Source organism: Medicago truncatula, chromosome 2 (assembly GCF_003473485.1).
Source record: "Medicago truncatula cultivar Jemalong A17 chromosome 2, MtrunA17r5.0-ANR, whole genome shotgun sequence".
In the NCBI taxonomy this organism is placed as follows: Eukaryota; Viridiplantae; Streptophyta; class Magnoliopsida; order Fabales; family Fabaceae; genus Medicago; species Medicago truncatula.
The window spans coordinates 22,501,261-22,513,620 of NC_053043.1; the positions used below are offsets into that span (position 1 = coordinate 22,501,261).

A 12,360-nucleotide genomic window follows, 5' to 3' on the forward strand; every position below is an offset into this window, starting at 1 on the left:
TTTGAATGACTCTTTGGTTGTTTGCATTTCCAGGTAGTGTTGTTTATTGACCAAAGAGATTTTTATGAAAATTTTGGTTAAAACTTATCCCTTGGTTATTTTGTATAAAATTCGGTTTCTCAACACTACCTAGCTTACATTCAATGCTAGAATGACCAGATATACCACATGCTCCACATGGAGGTGAAATACAAGCAAGTGTGACAACACAAGCATTCATCTTATCAAATTTTTGAGATAGTTCATCCACCTTGGTAGATAGATGGTCAAAGGAAGAGATTTTGTTTATACCAACCTCTTTTGAAGAGGGTGAAGAATTGAAGACAGTCCACTGAAAGAGGTTTAGAGCCGTGTCTTCAATTAAGGTATAAGCTGTTGTGAAATCCTTGTTCATTAGGGCACCACCTGCAGCTGCATCAACAATTGTTTTTGTGTTATGTGTTAAACCATTGTAAAAGGTGTGGATAATCAACCACTTCTCCAAACCATGATGGGGACAAAGTCTAAGCATTTCTTTAAAATCTCCCACGCATCGTAAAGAGATTCTTCGTCTTCTTGAGTGAATTGATAAAGCTTTGCCCTCAGTTGGGCGGTTTTAGACGGGGGAAAGAATCGGCAAAGGAATTCTCGCCTAAATTGATCCCATGAAGTGATAGAGCCAGCTTTTAAAGAATTAAACCAACTGCTAGCTCTATCCTTTAAAGAAAAAGGGAAGAGATGTAGCCTAACGGCCTCTTGGTCTGATTTATGAGTTACACTGAGTCGCCAAAAGGTTGAAATATGCAGATTTGGGTCCTCAGTGGGTGATCCAGAATCTTGGTTTTGCTGCACCAAACTAAGTAGTGCAGGTTTTATTTTAAAGTCATTACCTTCAACCGTTAGGTAGATAATAATAGCATGTGGCTCATCCGTAGATGGGATTGCATACTCTTTAAGAGTGCGTTCCTCTGCCATGTCATTATTATTTTATGCCCCCCAAGAAGTTAATTGTAAAAGAAAGAAAGAATAAAAAGGGAAAAGGGAAAAGAAAAGATTCCAATCACTAAGAAAAATTAATCAAATTAGTTAACTACCCGGCAGCGGCGCCAAAAACTTGATGTGATAAAACTTCAAGTGCACGGTCTTACCGAAATAGTAAAAAAAGAGTATCGTTCCGACAGGGAGTTGTTCAATTCAATTAACTTTAGTTGATGAATAGAAGAGAATTTAGTTGCAAAGTTGGGGTTTTCAAACGGTTGAAAGAGAATATAATAATAAAAAGAGCATTGGGATTATTGGTTCATCATAATGACAAATCCTTCACTTTCCAAAACCTTAAACCTAGAACCTTATGTTAGAACTAATTTCTAAAGACCGATTTCCCTTTACCCCCTCAGTTTTTCTTTTAGTCCAGTGAGAGTTTTCTTCCAGCAATCAAACCTATTTTGCTGATTTAATTACTAGAAGAAGCTTTTAAGGATTAAAACTACTAATGTCTCAAGGATTGCAAATACTATTTCACTGCCTTTGCAATATCAATACTCCACTCTCATTTTATGAATTGATATTTGAGATGATGGATTAACAATTATCAAACCCTCCACTTTCGCTTCTACAGTTTGATAATGGTTAATTCATGTTAAAATGGTGAATTTAGATTAGAAACTAGGGTTACATAAGAATAAGGTTAAAGCTTGGTTTGATTAGGATTATGTCATTAGACTTATCCAACAATCCCAAGACAAGAGAAGTCTACATACTCATGTTCATCGTAGTGATAGAGATGATGAAGAAGAACATAAATAAAATAACAAGAAAGTAAAGGAAAAGAAAAGAACTTTTATTAAGAAAGAGAATTGTCACTTATTGGATTCCAAGAATAAAATATGAATATTTTTTATGGCTAGCTACTCTATTTATAGTCTTATAGTCGACTTAAAACCTACGCAACTATTCACTGGAATGTTTCACAAGAAACCACGGGCTTTTCGGCCAAAACAGCAAAAGAGTCTTTGGGGGGTGGCACGGCTATGCCAACTGGTGACACTGGCCGTGCCAAGCTTCTGACTTGGGGAAACATATTTTTGTCTTCAATCTTTCATATTTTCAACCCAAATCAGCTCCTAATCCTCTTTCTTTTGCTCCAAGACTCTATCCATAAAATATTCGTTCTTGAAATATAATAATATGCAATTGAAGCAAAATAGCTCTAAAAGGAAATAATATTAAAATAAAATAAACTTAAATCTAATTAAAATGAAACTAAATATTATACTAAAAATAGATAATTAATGACTCATCAGCAGACTTCCTTGAAATAGACGGAACAATGTTTGAAACATCCTTCTCAACATCATAGTCGGGTTCACTGGATGAGACAACCTTCCTCTTCCTTGTTCTTCTAGCGGTATTTTTGACTTTCACCTTGCTCCATCCTTTCTTAGGCCCAACTCCATCATTTTTTGTTCTTGTTATTGGAGTAACCTGAAGGTGAGAAAAACACAAGAGGGGGGGGGGGGGGGGGGGTTGAATTGTGTTTTCTTTTTCTTTCTAAAAATACTTCTTCTGATAATACTTCAGAAGCAGTTTGAGAATGCTTCTGATGTAATGATCAGAATCAGATGTGCAGCGGAAAAGATCAAAGCAGAGAAAAGAAAAGCAAGACACAAACAGTTATCCTGGTTCCTTCCACAAATCGGAAGTAGTCCAGTCCCCCTTGCACTTCCAAGGAGATTTCACTATAATCACAAAGATTACAAATGCTCAATACTCTCTAAGTATGACACTTCTCAAAATGCTCAAGCACACACGCAAGAGTCTTCCAATGCTCAAGCACTAAGCAAGAGTCTTCTAATGCTCAAGCACGCAGGCAAGAGTCTTCTGATCAAACAAAAATACAATGAAATAAGTTTGACTTGAACACTTGATATACAATCAGTGGCGTTCACAATACAATGCAGTTCAGACTCTAGACTTGTGAATTTCTAAGATGTATTAAATCAGTGCAGAAATTCAGTTTGCTTTGTAGAATCAATTTGACAGAGTTTTGGCGCTTTTTTAACTTGTGTATTACACTCTGTTAATCTTCAAGTCTTCACTCCTTTATATAGAGGCGTGAAAGAGACGTTGAGATGATAAGCACGTTTAAAGAGTCGTTGAATTCCTTTGATCATCCACCAGTAATCCTTTGCCTGATTTGGGTGTAGTCCTGTGAAAAATTAGCTTCAAATTCATTCCCATCTTGAAGGCACAAATTCTGCAGGCATAGCTGTTGTCTTGTCTTGTAGCGTGGACAGAACAGAGTAGTGGAGGTAGTGGTTGTACACTTGTACTTTGTCAACTCTGTTAACAAAGGACAAATACTCAGTGCTATCCAAATGACCGTTGATACCTCCCTTTCAATTATTCGTTCTTCTTAGACAAGGTTGAAATGTTAAACAGCTACTTTGAGTCTTCAGTTTAAATTTATGGATCAATTGTAGCTTCTGGTGATGATTTCGCTTCTGATGAAAACCTTGCTTCTGATGACCTTCTGCTTCTGATGACGTCATCACTTCAGAAGCACTTTAGCTTCAGACGCAGTTTTCTTCAGATGCTTTCGAATTCATTTGCTCTCCATTGTTCTTCCAAGACCTATGGAAATTACTTGACTAACTTTTGGTCCTGTACACTTGAACAATTATTAGCAATAACCAATTGACAATTTTTAATACCTTGTTATCATCAAAACTCATTAAGGTTCATTGTGAAACACATTTTGTTCCAACAATCTCCCCCTTTTTGATGATGACAAACAATAGTATTTAAAATGTTCAATTGTTGTTGATCTAATTAATAAGTTGACTACTGGGATAGAGGTTTGTAAGCTCCCCCTGAGTCTAATAGATCTTTAAGGTGAGGTTTGTAAGCTCCCCCTGAGTTCTATACTCATTAATTAAATTTCAATAAAATACGCATAAGATAATGAAATATCAGAAGTATTTGAAAAAAGGTTTAGAGCACAAAAAAAATGGTTCAGAGCAAAGCTCATCAAAAAGTTAACTTAATCAAGTTAATTTAATGGGGCTCAGAGCCTTAAAAATACCATACAACTACTCCCCCTTTTGTCATCAACAAAAAGTAAGTAAAAACAAAAGAAAGAGTATCAGAGCAACAGAAGGAAAAACTTGAATAACAGTGTATCGGAGCAAACAACATTAAAATACAACAATTATTATCAGAGCCAAAACTTGTAATTAGCATGAGAAATTTTCAATTGATTAAGAAGCAATGATAAACAAGTCAAAATACATAGTCAAAGCAATTGTAATACTTAAAACAAAATAATCTAAATAAGCAAAAATGGTGTGCAACTAAGGTTTGGCTAGCTTAGACACTTGTTCCATTAAGTATTTGATCTGCTCAGACTGCTTCTTGAGTTCTTCTTGCTGCTTGTTTACCATTTCTTCCTTGGCTCTTAGTCTTCTTCTCAGCCCTGCTTGAAATCTGTCAGCCCTTGAGATTTAGTCACTCTCTGGATAGAAAGGAGTATTAGCTAACAGAGGCACATAGTCAAGCTCTTTCACTCTGGCAGCTTCATGAAGTTCATCCAGCATCTTCTTCAGCATATCAGAATGAGTTGAGATGCATTTTGAACTCAGTTGATCCAGCAACTCATTGAAATCCTTCTTCAGATCCATCCACTGATCAAGATAGTGAATTGGGGGTACAGGGACTGTTCTGCGAAGAATCAGTCTCTGAATCTCATCACTTAACCTTAAAAGTTCTTCATCAATATACTCAGATTCCAGGATTGTATCTGGAATAGGTGTAGGTTGAGGGATGGTTGTTTGAGATGTGGAAGGTTGGTCATAAGCTGTTTGTGGTTCAGGAGAAGAAGTTAGATTGATGGTTGGTGATTCTGGTTGTTGTTCTGTTTGTTGTTGGTCAGAAGCAACCTGTTCAGGAACAGTTTGCTCAGGGATGATTATTTCAGTTTGTGCGGTTGTTTGTTGGTTTTCCAAAACAGTCTTTTCAGGGACTGTCTTAGAGGCCTTTGTGGGTGTTGGTTGCATTTCTCCTCCTAGGTGTTTTTCTAGGTTGTGAAGTGTTGAGGTATCTTGTTGTTGGGGGTTTTCTGAAGTTGCTTCTGAAACAACTTCAGAGGCTCTTTGTGTGGTTGGGTTATTTTCTTGGTTGGTTTCTGGGTGTTGGATACTAACAGGTTCAATTAATGGTGGTTGGAAGAAATGATCAGCAGGCAAATTCAATTTTTCATAAATTTTTATCCTCTGCTAAGAGAAATTGATTTGCGTCTGCTCAAAGTCTATGGTTCCTGAAGTTTTAGATTTTGTGGGTTTGAAGCTTGTAAGGAATTTACTAAGGTGCTGACTTAGAGGTTTATCATCTGATTCAGTGGATGATGATGAGGGTGAAGAGGGTGAAGATGGAAGGTCAAGAATCTGAGTATTGACTTTAGCTTTAGGTTGAGAAGGAATACCTGAAGAATGACCTTCTGGATGAGCTGCTTCTGAAGCTTTAGAAGCTTGTTCTAATGAAGTAGCTCCTGAAGCATGCTTTGCTTTCAAAGCTTATGATAACAATGCTACTCCTTCCTTGACAGTTTCTTGTTCTAATTCAGCAGCTAAAACAGCCAACTCAGCAGCCTTCTCAGGAGCAAGCTCATGCTCTGCAGCCTTGAGTTGTTCCTCCCTTTGCTTCTTCTCATCTGCTTCCTCTTTGCCAACTCAGAGGTAGTATAATCTCTAGCATATTGCCATTTTTCTTCTGTAGGTACAAACATTGGCATTACACTGGGTTTATTAACCTTAGCTTTCTTAGGACTTGGCTCTTCTTCCCAAGCTCCTATCTGTTCAGCATATTCCTCCATGCGCTCCTGAGAGGTCTTCATACTCCTTGCTTTCTTGTCCTTGATTGTTTGAAGAGCAACTTCCCTAGCATTAGGCTTTTTGTTTCTTTGCTTCTGAACATCTTCTTCAGAAGCAGGAACTTCTTCAGAAGCAGCAACTGCTTCAGAAGTAGAAACAACAGCTTTTGCTTTCTTAGGCTTTGGTGCTGCAACCTCAACCTTGGTCTCTTTTATGGTCCCCTTGGAAGATTTCCTTTGAGCCTCTTCTTCTTCCAAGTATTCTTTCTTTGAAAGGGGCTTGCTCTTTGATTTCCTGCTCTTGGCAACAGGAAGAGCTCCTCCAAACATCTGATCAGGCACATCTTTTAAGCTGATCTTCTCCTTGGTCCTTTCAAAGTGTTCCCTGATGTAGTTCATCTGAACATCCAAGGGATCTTGTTTACAGATGGAGGGAAAGTTTGGAATCAATGCTGATTTGGCATCAGATGCTTTCAAATCTGTGGGTAGCTTCTTAAGAGCTTTTACCTCAATCAGCTGCATGGACCTCAATGTTTCACCATTGATGATCTTCCCTCTAACAGTTCCCAACTGTTCATCTGAGAAGATTTCTGCCTCCTTCAGCATTTTGATGATGCCTCCTTGATGAAAAATCTTAGAGAGTAGCCTCCCATAGGGCACCCAGCACCTCCTCCTCAGCTGGCTCTCTCTGAGCTGTTGTACCATGTGTCTGAATATGTATCTGGGCACATTTGCCTTTACACCAGTTATGAAGAAGTGTAAAAGAATTTTGTGCTCCAGAGACGGTTGATCACTACCACCACCTTTTGGTAGTAGATTGTCATTCTGAATCTTCAGCATCACTTTGGTCTTGGCATTCATATCTGCATAGGCAAAGTTCTTGACCTTGTTGTAGAGAGTTTTATTTACAACATTATTCCAAGGGCTATTCTTGGGCTTTGTGATTCCAGCTTTATACTCTCCTTCTGCTGGCCTTCTGAGGACGAAAGCAACTACATCCTCAGTGATCCAAACAGGGATCCCCATGATGCTTAATCTTATCTGAGTTTGAAAAATCGTTCCAAGCCCATTTCCTTTCTGGATTTTCCTTTAAGTTCTGGGTTGAGAAGAAATTTTTCATCTTCTTCAACCTTAGCAGCTTCTCTGTCGTAGATGTTGGCTCTAACCCAGAAATGTCGTACCAAAGTTTGATAGGTTGAACCGTTCAAAAAGTTGAAATAGCTCCCCAAGCCTTGAGCTTCGTAGAAACTTCCAATATCACAGTTGTGAGCGGCCAAAGAATCAAAATCCACTGGACATTCTGATTGAATTTTTAATTCCCATTCCTCCAAGGACATGGTTCTTCCTTTGATTTCGTAGGCAGGAGCCTCTTGTTGTTGTTGTTGCATGTTTGAAGATGATCTAGGTGCAGAAATTGAAGAAGCCATTTGACGAATGAAGACGAAAAGGGTTTCTAGGGTTTTAGAGTTTCTTAGCAGAGAAGGTTAAGATGAAATGAAAGTGTGAGTTGTGAAGTGAGTAGTGTGTGTTTGTTTAAGTGATTTTATCAAAACGTTTGCAATTCAGAAGAGACAAACAAACATAGCATTAATGACAAATTGAGGGCGCGTGTTAGTAAGTTCAAAAGCATATAAAACATCATTGCCCTTTTTGTTATACTCCAATACAAATAGACCACGTCAGAAACTTTTCAGAAAACTAACCTTTGGTTAATGGGACAGCTGTTACAAAAAGTAACTGCCAACGTCATCTTCTGAAGCAAAGAATACCGCTTCTGAAGTATTAGTGCTGACGTTATCTTCAGAAGCATATTTTCCTCAGAACCTCAGTTAAGAGCTTCTGATGGACCAGATGCTTTTGAATAGACTTCAGAACCAAACTTCTTATTCAGAGACAAGCAAATTTTTTAATCAGACAAAAAGTGCATGTTCAAATTTTTCTTTATAAAATCAAATCTTTCAACAGATAAAGGCTTTGTAAATATATCAGCCCATTGATGCTCAGTATCAATGAATTGTATATCTGAAATTCCTTTTTGAACATAGTCTCTGATAAAATGGTGTTTGATCTCAATATGCTTGGCTCTAGAATGTAGAATTGGATTCTTTGACAAACAAATAGTAGCAGTATTATCACAGAAGATGGGAATACTGTTAGCATTAATCTGATAATCTTCCAACTGATGTTTCATTCAAAGTAGTTGTGTACAACAACTTGCAGCTGAAATGTATTCTGCTTCTGCTGTAGACATAGCAATAGTTGCTCGTCTTTTGCTTGCCCAGGATATCAGATTCTCTCCCAGGAATTGACAATTTCCACTGGTTGATTTTCTTTCAATCCTGTCACCAGCATAATCAGCATCACAGAATCCAATCAACTTATAATCTAGGGATTTCCTATACAGGAGTCCAAGATTAGTTGTTCCTTTCAGATACCTGAAGATTCTCTTAACTGCAGTTAAATGAGATTCTCTAGGATCTGATTGAAATCTTGCACACAAGCATACACTGAATAAAATATCAGGTCTAGATGCAGTGAGGTATAACAGAGAACCAATCATACCTCTGTGTAGCTTCTGGTCTACTACAGTTTCAGTATCTTGTTTGCTCAAGGTGCAGGTTGGATGCATTGGAGTGTTCATCACTTTACAATCTTCTAGCTTGAACTTCTTCAGAAGCTCCTTTGTATATTTTGTTTGATGAACATATACTCCTTCTTTGCTTTGGTTGATTTGAATTCCAAGAACGAACTTCAATTCTCCCATCATGCTCATTTCAAATTCATCCTGCATTAACTTAGAAAATTCTTTGCAAAGAGATGCATAAGTAGAACCAAATATTATATCATCAACATATATTTGCACAATCAAAATGTCTTTCTTAAGAGTCCTTCTGAAGAGTGTTGTATTAACTTGTCCTCTTTTAAAATCATTTTTAATTAAGAAATTACTTAGTCTATCATACCAAGCTCTGGGAGCTTGTTTCAAACCATATAGTGATTTCTTAAGTTTATAAACATGATCAGGATGCTTAAGATCCTCAAATCCAGGAGGTTGTTTGACATACACTTCTTCTTCAATGACACCATTAAGAAAAGCACTCTTGACATCCATTTGATATAATATTATGCCATGATTAATTGCGTAGGATAGAAGTAACCTGATTGCTTCCAATCTTGCGACTGGAGCAAATGTTTCAGTGTAATCAATGCCTTCTTGTTGACTGTATCCTTGAGCAACAAGTCTAGCTTTGTTTCTGGTTACCTCTCCTTGTTCATTCAGCTTGTTTTTGAATACCCATTTTGTTCCAATAATGTTCTTCTGAAAAGGTTTGGGTACCAGATCCCACACATCATTCCTTTGAAACTGATTTAGCTCTTCTTGCATAGCTAATATCCAACAATCATCTGAGAGAACTTCTTCAACAGTTTTAGGCTCATTTATTGAAAGCAATCCTATCAAAGATTCTTCTTGTCTGAAGTGTGATCTTGTTCTTCTAGGACTGTCTTTGCTTCCAATGATTAGCTCCTCAGGATGTGAAGATTTATGTTTGAATTTTGGTTGAATAACCTGCTGAGTGTTATCTTGAATGTCCTCAGAAGCATTTTCATTCTGTACTACTGGACTAGGTTCTGCTTCTGAACTAGACTCAGCTTCTGAAATAGGTTCAGCTTCTGAACGTGATTCAGCTTCTGAATTCTTTTCAGTATCAGAAGGTTGATTAGATTCTGATGCATCTTCAGAATCAGTTGTACTTGCATTACTTTCACTTTGCTCTGGAGTTTTACTCTCAGGCTATCTATCATCAAATTTGACGTGCATAGATTCTTCAACACAATGTGTTTCTGAATTATACACTCTGTATGCCTTTGACCTTTCAGAGTAACCTAAAAAGATTCCTCTTTGAGCCTTGGCATCAAATTTTTTCAGATAGTCTTTAGTGTTTTAAATGTAACAAGTACATCCAAACTGATGAAAGTAAGAGATATTGGGTCTTCTTCCTTTAAAGAGTTCATATGCAGTTTTCTCTAACATAGGTCTGATATAGATCCTATTTTGAATATAACATGAGGTATTAACTGCTTCTGCCCAGAAATGTTTATCTAAATTATTTTCATGGATCATGGTTCTGGCCATTTCTTGTAAAGTTCTGTTCTTTCTCTCTACAACCCCATTTTGTTGTGGAGTTCTAGGAGAAGAAAATTCATGGAGAATTCCAAGTTTTTCACAAAAAGATTCAAATGGCTCATTTTCAAATTGTCCACCATGATCACTCATGACTTTCAAAATTTTCAATTCCTTTTCTGATTGTATTTGAGTGCAGAAGCTGCTAAACACTTCACATGCATAATCTTTACTTTTAATGAATTTTACCCAAGTCCATCTGCTGTAATCATCAACAATGACCAATCCATATTTACTTCCATATAAGGATGCAGTGTTAACTGGTCCAAAAAGATCAATATGGAGTAATTCTAAGGGTCTGGAGGTTGATACAATGTCTTTGGATTTGAAAAAACTTTTCACAATTTTCCCTTTCTGACATGCATCACAAAGTGCATCTGAATGATAATCAATGTTAGGCAATCCTTTGACAAGTTGTAACTTGCTAATTTTAGAAATTAATCTCCAATTAGCATGTCCCAACCTTTTATGCCATACCCACTTTTTATCATTCATTGACAGAAGGCAAACTACCTTCTGATCAGCCAGATCAGAGAAATTTATCTTATAGACATTTTCAACTCTCTTTCCCTTAAATGTAATGGATTTGTCATCCTTGTTGACTAATGTGCAGTTGGTCTTACTGAACATGACATCATACCCATTGTCACAAAATTGACTAATGCTCAATAGGTTATGTTTCAGACCATCTACAAGCCACACATTATTAATAGAAATGGAGGAATTACCAATAGTACCTGTACCAATGATTTTTCCAGTTTGGTTGCCACCAAACTTCACTTCTCCTCCATCTTTCATGATAAGGGTAAGGAACAAATCTTTCTCTCTAGTCATATGCCTTGAACATCCGCTGTCTAGGTACCATGACTTTTGTTTCTCTCTTGCCCTTAGGTACACCTGCAGTTTTAACCAATTCAGATTTAGGTACCCATATATTCATGGGTCCTTTTGGGTTAGTTCTGGAGGTTTTACTTTTCCCCCTTGTACCTTGGGATGAGTGCTGAGTAGCTTCTGATCATTCAATACTTTAGGTTTAACACCTTTGGGTATTGTTTTCTCAGAAGCAGTAACTGCTTTGTTCTTCTGATCCTTTAGTTTTAGGATTTTAGATTCTGGTTTAATCAGACTCTGAGGAACAGGTTCTGATCTTTTCAGAATTTTAATCTTTGAAGTTTTAGGATCAGATTTGGTCATAACCTTAGACTTGAGGTTTTCTGGCTTTGATGTAATCTTAGCCTTAGAACCAGAAGCTTCAGGTTCTGATTGAACGGTAGTTACAACATCAGTACCTTCAGGCACAAAGGTGGATTTCAATCCATCCTTGATACAATCACAGTAGCTCTTGAGACTGTATTCTTTGGATTTCTCCTCAGAATATCCAATCCCTTTGCCATTGTTTTTGTATGTGTTGTAGATCATAGAAGCAACTTTGCTTCTGTCTATATCAGCCATAATAAAATCATCCAAGGCAATTTCATGTTTATTTCCTGAACCTTTATCACATTTTTCTTGTAGCTTCTAACAAAGAATCTTGAGTTTGTCTTCATATGTTGTTGATATTAAGTTAAACCCTTTGAGTTCTTCTTCAGAAGCTTTCAGTTCCAATAGAGTTGTTTTTTGTTGTTTCATTAAATCAACATATTTTTCTTTTAAATCAGACAACTCATTGGTTCTGTGTTCAAATAGTGATAAGAGTTCTTTTAGAGAATTTACAAGTTCTTGTCTGGGAATCTTGGAATATACCTCATTTTCATCTTCTGAATCTGATTCAGCTGCTGATACTGCTTCTGATGATACTGTTGCCACTAACCCCATGGCTGCTTTTGCATCATCATTTGCTTCTTCTCTATCAGAACCAGATTCACTGTCCAGATCTTCCCAGGTTGCCATCAAACTCTTTTTTATTTGCTTTCTGAATTTGCTAGAGCTGAAGCTTGGTTTCTTGGGTCTGCTTTTAGACTTCTCCTTCTGAAGATCAGGGCAGTCAGCAATGAAATGACCAGGCTTCTTACAGTTGAAGCACCCCTTCTGATCTTCTTTCTTGGAGTTCTTGTAGCCATTCCTCTTGCTCAAAAACTTCTTCTGCTTCCTTGCCAGATACTCAAGCTTGTTGGACAGCATAGCCATCTTCAAAGAATGATCTTCAACAGAATCTCCATCAGTTGATTCTTCTTCAGATTCACTTGCCTTGTAAGCTTTAGAAGATTTGGAAGACTTTCCTTTAGATGGTAGAGCAATAGATTTACTCTTCTTAGAGGACTCATGCTCATTCAGACTCATTTCATGCACTTTGAGGGAACTGACAAGATCTTCAACACTCAAAGTGTTTAGA

The 12,360-nt window shown here is 37.2% G+C and overlaps 1 non-coding gene across 1 annotated transcript; it reads left to right on the forward strand.

Moving 5' to 3' along the window:
- The first annotated feature begins 482 nt into the window (after window positions 1-482).
- On the forward strand, window positions 483-588 carry LOC112416122 (small nucleolar RNA R71). Its single transcript, XR_003006437.1, has one exon. It is a non-coding gene; the product is annotated as a small nucleolar RNA R71 (small nucleolar RNA).
- The last annotated feature ends 11,772 nt before the right edge of the window (window positions 589-12,360 follow it).